Genomic DNA, 12,671 nt, shown 5'->3' on the forward strand with positions numbered 1-12,671 from the left:
TGTCCCCAGTTCAATCCCTGGTTGAGGAACTAAGATCCTCAACCTGTGCAGCCAAGCTTCTCTGTGCAGCCAAGAAATAAATGAATAAAATAAAAATTTAAAAGTCACCCATGGTCTTATTTGCTTGATAAAACCACTGTTGTTGTTTGACTCCTTTTCCTATCCAGCTGTTTTTACCCAGAACCTGTAATGTTATATCCTGTTTTTTTTTTTTTTTTGATGCATCATATATCAATAGTTTTCAAAAGCTACACTATGGATACAATGTGTAAAAATACAACTAATGAGAACCTACTTTACAGCACAGGGAACTCTACTCAGTGCTCTCTGGTGACTAACTGGAAAGGAAATCCAAAAAAGAGGGAATATGTGTGTAGCTGATTCACTTTGATGTACAACAGAAACAAACACAACATTTTAAGGCAACTATACGCCAATGAAAATTTGTTAAATAAATTAAAAGCATAATTTTTATGGCTCCATGATAGCCTGTAAAATAGATACACACTAATTTATTTAATCTGGTATTCCCAGGTGGCGCAGTGGTAAGGAATCTGCCTGCCAACGCAGGAGACACAAGAGACACAGGTTCAATCCCTGGGTCAGGAAGATCCCCTGGAGTAGGAAATGGCAACCTGCTCCAGCCTGAAAAATTCCATGGACAGAGGAGCCTGGCGGGCTACAGTCCATGAGGTCGCAAAGAGTCAGACTCAACTGAGTGACTGAGCACACACAATTTATTTAACCTAGCCTTCATTACTAGATACTTAGGTTGTATTTACTTTTCACCATTATAGATTCATTCAACAAATATTTACTGAGCACCTATCTGCTACTAGAGAATCCCATGGACAGAGGATCCTGGCAGGCTACAGTCCATAAGGTCACAAAGAGTCAGACACAACTGAAGCGACTTAGCACACAGCCCTCATGCAGCACGTATGTGCTACTACTCCATGCCAGACATCATCCTAGACACTGAGCTACAGCTCCAAGATAAAAAGCAGTGCTACAAATTTTCATATAGTTTTTTTTCCATCTTTTAGATTCCTTCCTTAAGATGGAGTCTGAATTGATGAGTGACTGAGTCAAAGAATTTGTGAAAAATAAAGAGTTGCTTTCCATGAATGAAATTCACTGGCAATCACTGATGAAACAATAAAGATATCTGAAGCTTTGGAAGTTGATGGCATCAGATTGTATCACTTACTACGTGTTTGAAGATTTTAGCACCTGGCATGTCACTCTCTTCACCCTTCCTTCTGCCAAACTCTTGGTGATTTTTTTTAAAGACTTTTTTTTATGTGGATCATATTTAAAGTCTTTATTGAATTTGTTACACTACTGCTTCTGTTTTATGTTTTGGTTTTTTGGCCTTGAGGCATGTTGGATCTTATCTCCCCAACCAGGGATCGAGGCTGTACTCCTTGCATTGGAAGATGAAGTCTTAGCCACTGGACCACTAGGGCAGTCCCTCTTGGTGATTCTTGATTCAGTACCACATAGACAAATTTTCCAATAAGTGTGATAGTCTATTTGCAAAGATGGCCACTACACTTCCTCCTGTCCCACATGACCTTTAGCAATGATTTTGCTGCTCCTCCCAGCAAAAGATGGAAGCGTACTTCTCAGGCTCTTGAATCTGAACTGGTCTTAGGACTTGTTTTGACTAATAGAATATGGTGGAAGTGACATTATGTGAGTCCCCACAATCTGGGTCCCAAAAACTGTTGCAGCTTCCGTTTGCTCCCTTAGAAAACTTCCAATATCATGTAAAGAAGTTCAGTCTGGCATGCTGGAAGACAAGAAGCCCCATGAAGGAGACCTGAGATGCCCTGGTCAATATCCACAATATAGGAGGTCCTGTTAACTGCTTCAGTCAAGCTTCCAGATGACTCTAGCTCATGAATGAGCCCTGGCAAGACTAACAAGAACTGCTCAGCAGAGTCCAGCCATATTACCAGATACACAGTGGATGAGCAATTAAATGGTGGGTGTTTTAAGCCACTCTCTTTTGGGATGTTGTTACTATAGCAATGCTGTTGTTCAGTCGCTCAGTCATGTCCAACTCTTTGTGACCCCATAGACTGCAGCACGCCAGGCTTCCCTGTCTTTCACCATTTCCCAGAGCTTGTTCAAACTCATGTCCATTGAGTCGGTATACCATCCAACCACCTCATTCTCTATCGTCCCCTTCTCCTCCTGCCTTCAATCTTTCCCAGCAGCAGAGTCTTTTCCAAGGAGTCTACTCTTCACAACAGGTGGCCAAACTGATAAAACCAGCTTCCCATTTCCTTGATTTCTTCCTCTCCACCAATAAGAAGGATGTTCCCACCCAGACCTTGTTACTACCAATTGTTTCACACAGTCCGTAATTTTAAGTATTACACTTTCCTATAACCAGATCCTCTCTTTTCAGCCCATAGTACCTGGACTCAAACAAGCACTTTTGATACTTAGGTTGTGTTTACTTTTTTTTGCCATTATAAATGCATTCAACAGGGACTTCCCTGGTGGTCCAATGGTTAAGAATCCACCTACCAGTGCAGGGAACATGGGTTCAGTCCCTGGTCTAGGAAGATTCCACATGCCAGCAGGGCAACTAAGCCCATGTGCCACAACTACAGAAGCCTTTGTGCTCTAGAGCCTGTGCTCTGCAATAAGAGAAGCCACTGCTATGAGAAGTTCGAGCACCGAAATGAAGAGTAGCCCCCACTCGCTGCAACTAGAGAAAGCCCACTCGTAGCAACGAAGACCCAGTGCAGCCCCAAATAAATAAATTAATATTTTAAAAATACATGCATTCAACAAATATTGAATTTGGATCTGTTGATTTGGGATCACTCATAAGGGCTACATTACAACTTTAGTGGGCCCTAAACACTTCGCCTGCATAAGCCTCTTCCTCCATGAAAGAATATTAAATGTTATATTTTATGATTGCCTTGGTATCAAGATAAATTTAATCCAGGCTGGATTCATTATTATTCATTTTTATTATATTCACTTTTTTCTTCTGATTTTACAGAAGAAAAATTAAATTAAAATATTTTGTGGGCCCCTGAAAGTATTGCAGGCCTTTGGCACTGTGCCTCCTGTGGATACGACTCAAGCCACTTAGCAGCAGCAGCAGCTCCTGTGGATAAGCTGGCCCTGTCTCTCATCCATTGATCTCACCTTCTTTTCAGCAGCCCCTACCCCCATCACAGCCGCCCTTCCCTCCTTACCCAGCTTTGATTCCACGATCTATCATGATAATCAGCACCTTGTCTATACCAACTCTCTGGCCCCTCTCTCCCATCATATTCATCTGGTAAAACCCCACCATGGTATGTTCTACAGCCAACACCCAAGCAGCTGAATGTGGCTGAAAATAACACATATCTAGGCTGTCTGGTGTCACTTAATTTCGTATCCTCAAGCACTCTTTGTGTTGAACACTCATGCTTCTGCTTTTCCCCAGTGCTGTGCACTCTCAGCCTCCTCGATGGTTATTTTTACTTTCTCCTTTCTCCTCCAACTGCCAACCCCTCGGTTCCTCCTCCCCCTGCTGGTGGTCTCGCTTCCAACTTCACGAAGAAAATAGAAGCAGCCTGAAGAGAATTTCCACATGCTTCCTCCGCCTACCTGCATCTGTCTCCGTATACTCACATCTGTTACCATTGATGCGATGCCAGTTCTCTTACACAGGTGAACCCCTCCCTCCACCTGGGCACTAGTTCCCCATCCCTTCTTACCTGTGTCCCTCAGGGCCCCAGCAGTTCTCCTCATCCCCTCTGCATAATCAGTCTGCTCTCTGTGAGCTCATTTTCATCATCCTGTCTCCCATCTTAAAATAAATGTTGTTGTTCAGTGACCAAGTCAAGTCCTACTCTTTTTGACCCCATGGACTGCAGCACTGCAGGTTTCCCCATCCCTCACCATCTCCCGAAGTTTGGCCAAGTTCACATCCATTGAATCAGTGATGCCATCCAGCCATCTCATCCTCTGTTGCCCTCTTCTCCTGTTTTCTATCTCTCCCAGCATCAGGGTCTTTTTCCCAAGGAGTTAGCAACCTCCCTCCATTCCATATTCTCTTGCAGCTATGTTTTTTTGGCTCCTCTTTACTGAAAACTCTTCAAAAACATTTGTCAACACCTACAGTCTTCACCTCATTTCCCCCCATTTTCTCTTGGACCCACGCTCGCCCTCCACTCCACCAGAATTCCCCTTGTCAAGGTCACTGATTCTATCGCCATTGCCAAACCCAATGGTTGTTTCTCAGTCCTCATCTTGGTGGCTCTGTGAGCTGCATTGGACATGGTGGTTCCCCAGGCCTCTAGGGTTGATCTCACAAGATTTTCTACCTACCGCAATGGTTGCCCCTCCTCAGTCTCCTTTGCTTCATCTTTCTAATTTCTTCCGCAGCCCCAGGGCTCCATCCTCAGACCTCTTCTCTTTTCCAGCTGCAGCTACTCCTTTCATGATCTCATCCAGCCTAATGACTTTAAATACTAGCTGTAAGCTAATCACTCCCAAGTTTATATTTCCAACTTAAGATGGATCCTTAAAATCCAGACTCATGTATCCAACTGCCTGCTCGATTGACATCTCCAGCTGGGATTCTCCAATAGGTGACTCAGAGTTGGCATTTCCAAAGACGGAGTCCTGATTTCAGCCCCAGATGGCTTCCTATGTCGGTCTCACCTGTATCAGTGAATGGCCAAGTGTTTTAGGCTAAAATCCTTGGCATCATACTTAACTCTCTTCATTCTCTCACATCCCATGTCCTGCAAATCCTGTTGACTCTGCCTTCAACTGAGAATTTGTTCGCTTTCCACAATCTGACCTCTAACACTTGGGTCAAGCACCACTATTTACCTCCTGGATGACTGTGACAGCTTCCTAATGGGTCTTCTATTATCGTGTAGCAGACATGGTGATCCTGGTAAAGTGGAAGCTGGCTAAATGCCATGTGGTTTCTAAATTGAATCTTGAAACAGAAAAACAAATCATTAGTGGAAAAACTGGTGAAGTCTGGATAAAGTCTGGAGTTTAGTTTGCACAAAGTACCAGTGCTGGCTTCACAATTTTTAAACAATAGTTTTATTTATTTATTTTGGGCTGTCCTGGGTCTTCATTGCTGCACAGGCTTTTCTCTTGTTGCAGCCAGTGGGGACTGTTCTCTAGCTGTGGTGAGCAGGCTTCTCATTGTTGTGGCTTCTTTTGTTTCAGAGCACAGGCTGCAGAGGTTGTAGGCTTCAGCAGCTGGGGCATATGGGCTCAGTAGTTGTGGCTCTTGGGCTCTAGAGCACCGGCTCAACAGCTGTGGTACACAGGCTTAGTTGCCATGCAGCTTGTGGGATCTTCCTGGACCAGGGATCAAACCTGTGTCTCCTGCGCTGGCAGGGGGATTCTTTACCACTGAGCCACTGGGGAAGCCCTGACTTCATAGTTTTGACAAATGTACCACAATACTGTATAATGTTAATACTAGGATAAACTGGGTGAATGCTATATGGGAACTCGCTTTACAATTGTCCTGTAAATTGCAAATTACTCAAAATAAAAAGTTTGGGTTTTTTTGGTCATGTCCTGAAGCATGTGGGATCTTAGTTCCCCAACCAGATATTGAACCCACATCCCCTGCATTGGAAGTGTGGAGTCTTAACCACTGGACTGCCAGGGAAGTCCTTAAAAAGTTTATTTAAAAGGTAGAGGTCAGATTGTCACATCTCTGCTCAAACCCTTCCAATGGATCTCATCTGACCTTGTCCCCTACATTCCCCATCCTTGCTCTGCTCCAGCTAAATTGGCCTCTGTGTTGATCTTTGAACACATCAAGCATGTTCTCTGCCTCAGGACCTTTGCACTAGCTGATCCTTCTGCCTGGAATGCTCTTACTCAGATATTTTCATAGTTCACTCCCTCATTTCATTCAGTCCTCTGTTCAAATTTCATTTTAGCAAAGAGGCCCTCCCCAGTTACACTATAGAATAACCCCGTTTCTACCCCAGGCATATTTCCATTCCCCTACTTAATTTTTCTCCATAATTCTTATCCCCACCTGGCCTATATATCTATTAGCATGTTTATATATTGGCTGGCTCCTTCCATTAGATTATAAACTCTGTGAGGGCAAGGACTTTGATTTTCTTTTTTCTTTTTTGGCTGCACCTTGTGACATGCGGAATCTTAGTTCCCCGACCAGGGATTGAACCTGTGCTCCCTGCAGTGGAAGCATGGAGTCCTACCCATTGGACCACCAGGGAAGTCCATCACAGCCCTGCTCTTATCCTTGTGAAAACTGATTGGTATGGGCTATCTGGTGCTAATCAACCCTTGGCTTTGATTTCTGCTTCACAGTACAACTTAGTGGCTACTCTTTGGAAGACTTTGGGAACACTTAGGCTAAAAAACGTGATGACTTTGGGGTTCTCCTAAGCCTGCCTGATTAGTGAGTGGCCTGTTTTAGAAGGGTGCTAGTAGACATCTGAGGTTCATTTCTGGCTTTGATCCCAGACCCCACCAGTAACTATTGCTTTAGAATACCCAATCTTCCAACCTTCTGGATTCCCCACTTTCCGGAGCATTTCCTTTCTGAGTACCAGACAGTCAACCTCTCCTCCAGGGCCCCCAACCATGTGGATTCATCTTTCTTGGCCTTCCCACCTATCACCTTGGGGGCAGGTCCCCAAGTCCCCTTCCTCTCTCCCTAACTTCCTTTCAAACCAAAAGTTTTGTATATTACCAACACCAAATGAAGATGCAGAGACAAGAGAATGTGGAACAAGAGGAAAGCCTCATTTATTTGCACATTCATGGACCCACCCACAGATATTTCTCTTTCTCCCTGGCAGAGCCTAGCATGTGGTCAGGAGCTGGGAAAGGACCCCACACACTCAGTAAGCATCAGTCAAATGTGTGCATGAATTAATACGAATGAAAACAGATACTGGGCCTTGACCTCAAGTAGCTGACAGTCTAGTAGGGCAGGCACACCCACTCCATGTAAACAGGGGTCCGGGTGCACCTGTAGGGTTAAGACCTCGTGGAGACCCAGGGGCATGCAGGCCTGACCCTTGTCCTCACCAGGTAAGGGACAATCATCTGCCTGCTTGTTCCGTCCTGTCACGGCTTCCCCAAGCCAGTTCTAGCCAGTCCACCAAGCGGGGGCTGCAGAGGGAAGCTGGGTTGGTGCAGGTAGGGAGTCAGGCATGTTTGTGTAGTCCCACCCTTCGCTGGGGCTTTCTGCCAGCCCAGGGCCCTGCACAAATGCCCTCCCCCTCTGGCTGCTTCCTGTCCTCCACCCCTACCTCTCCCTCAGAGCAGGAGTGGAGGCAGCTGCTCAAGGCCTGAAAACTAAACCAGCTATTGTGCCCCTCCTTTTGGCTTTGTTTGACTGTGGGGGAGGGGGAAGGGAGGGCTTATTATGTGCCTCAGGGGCTGGAGTGCCAAGACTCAGGCCCCAGATGCCATGCTTGGGGTATCTGGGATACCTGCTCAGGGAAAGGGAGGAAGCTGAACTACGGTTGATGCTGACTGTGGGCTTCGGGGTTAGTTGAGAAGTGGCAGAGAGGGATGCTTTGCCTGCTGATGAGCTAAGTGCAGTCACAGGGCTCATGTCCACATGTCAAGAGAGGGGATGCCTCTATTTGGAGCCATGAGAGTGTGCAGTTCCTGTGCACAAGTCTGGAAGGACAAGAGGCTCACCCACATCTAGAACTATGAGTGTAAAGCTCAGTGGCACCAAGTGTTCACACAGCACCCAGTGCCCATGATGGGTGGGGGAGGCGATAGCCCAGGCAGGTCCTGCTCTAGCCCCTCCAGCAGCTGCTAAAGGAGCCGTCCCCAGAGTTTTCCTTGAAGGCTCTGGGAGCTGGGCCCCTCTTTTCACATTTCATGTAGAAGCCCCAATCACTTGATCTGTAGGACAGCATACACGTTTGAGGCCGAGTGTCAATGCACACCTGGGATGGATGGAAGCCCTTGTGATTTGGCAAAGAGACAGGGGGTGGCAGAACTACCCAGCTGATGGGTCAGAATGAAGTAAGGCCTAATGAATGGGCCCCAGTGTGGTCCAGAAATGGAGATAAGCTATTGCTTCCGCACCTTTTTGAGCTTGCCCAGGACTCAAAACCGAAGTCTGAGAAGGGAAGCATTTGCCTGAAGTCTGAATGTGGGAAATAAGCCCTGCCCTTAAGGAGTCCCAGCCTTAGAGCTGACTATGGTGGGACTCCACCAGAAGCCAGAACACAAAACTCAGTATCATATAAAGATGTATGGGTTGTGTATTTAAAAATAACTTTTTACTGGAAATGTTTTTATTGTGGTAAAATATTTATGACATTTTCCATTTTAGCCAACTTTTTTTTTAAAGATTAGTGGTTGGTTGCTGGTAGAAGTGGGAGTGGGGGAGATGAATAAACAGAGCACAGAAATTTTTTTATTAAAAAAAAATATATATATATTTATTTGGCTGTGCCAGATCTTAGTTGCAACACACAGGACCTTTAGTTGTGCATATGAGCTCCTAGTTATGGCATGTGGGATCTAGTTCCCTGACCAGGCATTGAACCCGGGCCCCTTGCATTGGGAGCTCAGAGGCTTAGCCACTGGACCACCAGGGAGGTCCCTTTAGCTAATTTTAAGCATACAGTTCAGTGGCATTAACACTGATCGCCAACATTCACCTTGTTGTACAATCACCACTATCCAGGTCCAGAATTTTTCATCTTCCCAAACTGAAACTCGGTACCCATTAAACACTAACTCCCCCATTCCCCAGCACCTGGCAACCACCGTTCTATTTTCAGTCTCTAAGAACCTGAATACGCTAGGCCTCTCCTAAGAGTGGAATCATGGAGTGTTCGTCCTTTTGTGACTGATTTATTGTACATATTGCAGTGTCTTCAAGGTGCATCTGTGTTGTAGCATGTGTCAGAATTTCCTTTTAATGGCTAAAAAGTACTCCATTGTATGTATATGCCACATTTTGTTAATCCATTTGTCCTTTACAATTGGGTTGCTTCCACCTTTTGGCTGTTGTCATAATCCTGCCATGCATAGCATCATTCTATATATCAGTATAGAAATACTTGTTTGAGTTCCTGCCTTATCTTTAACAGTTAAGAGGCTTTAAGAATATTAAAGAACGCAAGATCCTATCCAGTTTCAAGGTCTTTAAAATTACATTTCTTAGACTTACATCAAATTCAACATCCAGAGATAGGAAAAAAGACATTTAAATGTAATAAAAGCGTATCCACCAGGGTGGCAGCTGTGGTATTCTATTAATAGATAGAAGAATTATGAAATGTGTATAACTTAAATCTAGGGAAGCAGACTAAGTTATGACCTCTTGAGGTTTTGAAAGCATTGTCAGAAAAAACATGTAAATGGAGTTCAGCATGTCTAATCAGGTCACAAACAAGACGACAGCCTCCTAAACTATTAGTAGATAAAGTCAGTTGCAACTCAAATGACTGAATATGGTTTAAGGCCCTGCAAGCTAACATAACAGGGACTTCCCATGATGGTGGCCCAGTGGCTAAGACCCCATGCTCCCAATGTAGGGGGCCTGGGTTTGAACCTTGGTCAGGGGACCAGATCCCACATACCCCAACTAAGAGTTTGCATGCCACAGCGAAGATGGAAGATCTTGCATGCTGCCAACTAAGACTCGGTGCAGCCAAATAAATAAACATTTTTTAAAAAGCCACACACACTTGTTCATTTGCACACCCACAAAGAGAGGAGTGATGATGTCAACCAGTTCCTTCATAGTAAAAATAACTTTATCTTGCTTATGCTAAAAGTTAAAAACTCTGGAGGACTGTGACTTCTTTTCTTTTCAAAGACATGTTTATGTTTACTGCCACTTTCCCTGCTTACAAACTATAAACTTAAATAGTTTTTCAGGTTTATTTACACTAAATTTGTTTACCTGACAGTTCACGGACTTTCCTCTCCCTATGGATCCCAAGACAATTTCGGGAAAGGTAGAGAGACGATCTTTCTTTTCTCTTTCTTCCTTCAGGCAGATTCCTTTCAGAAAACAGTAAAAGTCATTTCAAAATAATCTGTTGTGGTCTTATATCACAACAAATGTCACATTTTGAAAGTCCTGTATGGGTAATTTTAAAATTATTTTTAAAGAAATATTTATTTATTTGGCTGTGCTGGGTCTCAGTTGCAGCCTGTGGGATCTTCCATCTTTCCTGTGCCATGCAAACTCTTAGTTGTGGCAAGTGAGATTTAGGTCCTTGATCAGGGATCAAACCCAGGCCCCCGGCATTGGGAGGAAGGAGCCTTAGCCACTGAACCACAAGGAAGTCCCTGTATGGGCAATTTAAAGGGAAACATGCAGAAATGTGGCTTCCCAGGTGGCTTAGTGGTAAAGAATCTACCTGCAATTCAGGAGACGCGGGTTCGAACCCTGGGTCAGGAAGATCCCCTGGAGAAGGAAATGGCAACCCACTCCAGTATTCTTGCCGGGAAAATCCCATGGACAGAGGAGCCCGGAGAGCTATGGTCCATAGGGTCTCACAGAGTCAGACACGACTGGGTGACTGAGCACACACACATGCAGGAATGTACAATGATGTATGGCAAAAACCACCACAATATTGTAAAGTAATTAGCCTCCAATTAAATAATAAAAAAAGAAATGTACAATGATTGGGAACCCTTATTTGAAAAGCTCTGCAAGAACCAATATAATTGATTCATTTAGTATAAGTTTATTAAGTTAATAACAATACAAAGTTGGATGGGATTGAAAAACATAGACAGGATGAGAAATAAGGATGGCTGACCTCTCCTTCCAGGGGCCTGGGAATCTCTGCTGAGGTTTTATTTGTTGTGTTGTTCAAGGAGTGAGTGCTTGAGGCCAGTTCCACCAAGGGACAAATCCGACTCCCAACCCTCGAGCCCAGGGAAAGGGGACACCTCTCCACTCTGAAATGTTGATGAGCTGTGGAGGGGAGAAGGACAGGGGAGCAGATGGAATTCCTGGACAATTGTTCCGGCTGTCACCAGAGAAGACAGGCAGGAGGCAGCACGGATAATTTACAGAGGAACAGATGCCTAGGCTCCTCTAGCACCATCTGGCCAAAAGAGGCCTGGGCTTGGGGTGGATATTATCTTTAGATCTGAGTAAACTCCTCAGCCTCCGGCCCATCCTATTTCCTCAACCTAAACTGGAGCTTTCCCAGGAGAGCTCTATTCCCTGAGGACCTTGCTCCGGAGTTCTACCTGGCTCTCATCCTGCTCCCTCCCTTCCTTCCTGAGTCTGGATTCTGTCTTCACTCCCATACCGGATGTGGCCAAGTCTGGCCTTGGGGACCTGTACCTTCCATTTATGCATTCTCTATTTTATAGTATTTTCAACCTCTTCTCCCCATCACTACATTCCAAAATTCCTCCATCACTTCTTTCCATGCCATTTATGCATTCCACAAACATTTATTGTGAGGAGTTTCCTGGTGGTCCAGTGGTTAGGGCTCCATGGTTCCAATGTAGGGGGCACAGGTTCGATCCCTGGTCAGAGAACTAAAATGCTGCATGCCATGCAGTGCAGCCAAATAAAATAAATAAAATAGACATGTATTGAGTATCTACTATGCCAGGCATTATTTTAGATCCTGGGGATACAGTAATGAATGAGAGAAAGTTCTTGAGCTCTGGAGTTTGCAGTATAGTGGGAGATGATCAACAAAGAAAAATATGTCAGATAATAGTAGGCAGGGTAAGGGAGCAGTAGTAGTAGTAGTGTGGTGTAGTAGTGTGTTGTAGTGTTCAGTTCAGTTGCTCAGTCGTGTCCGACTCTTTGCGACCCCATGAATTGGTGTAGTGTTAGTCACTCAATTATGTCTGATTCTTTGCAACCCCATGGACTGTAGCTCACCAGGCTCCTCTGTCCACAGGATTCTCCAGGCAAGAATATTGGAGTGGGTTGCCATGCCCTTCTCCAGGGGATCTTCCCAACCCAAGGATTGAACCCCAGTCTCTTGCATTGCAGGCATATTCTTTACCATCTGAGCTACAGGGAAGCCCCAAGCAGGGAGTGATTGGGGATATTGTCTTAGACAGAGTGGCCAGGGAAGGCTTCTCTGAGGTGGTAACATTTGAGCAGAGACACAAATGGGTGGGACTGTCTGGAAGTAGCCCATCACAGGCACAGGGAACAGTAAACCGAAAAGTCCTGAGGCAGATATATGCTTAGCACATGGGATGTTATGTTATTTATTTGTTACACATTTATTGTGAGCCACACACCTGCCAGGGTATGAAGATATACTCAGATTCAGGCTTTGCCCTGAAGGAGCAGCAAGTTTAGCAAGGGACACAAAGTGCAAATAAATAATTACAGCATAGGGTAGCTACAATGAAGTGTAAGTGGCTACAAGAAGTGAAGTCGCTCAGTCGTGTCCGACTCTTTGCGACCCCATGGACTGTAGACTACCAGGCTCCTCCGTCCATAGGATTTTCCAGGCAAGAGTACTGGAATGGGTTGCCATTTCCTTCTAGTGATTAGAGATAACCAGCAAAAGAGCACCAAATCCAATCTAGGAAATTGGGGAAGGCTTCCTGGAGGAGGTGATAATCTGATTTGAGGGCTGAAGGAAGAGCAGGAATTCACAGTGCAAGGGGAGGAGAGGACTTGCAATGGCGAACAGGAAGTCCCAGGC

Source organism: Bos javanicus, chromosome 23, assembly GCF_032452875.1.
Source record: "Bos javanicus breed banteng chromosome 23, ARS-OSU_banteng_1.0, whole genome shotgun sequence".
NCBI lineage: Eukaryota > Metazoa > Chordata > Mammalia > Artiodactyla > Bovidae > Bos > Bos javanicus.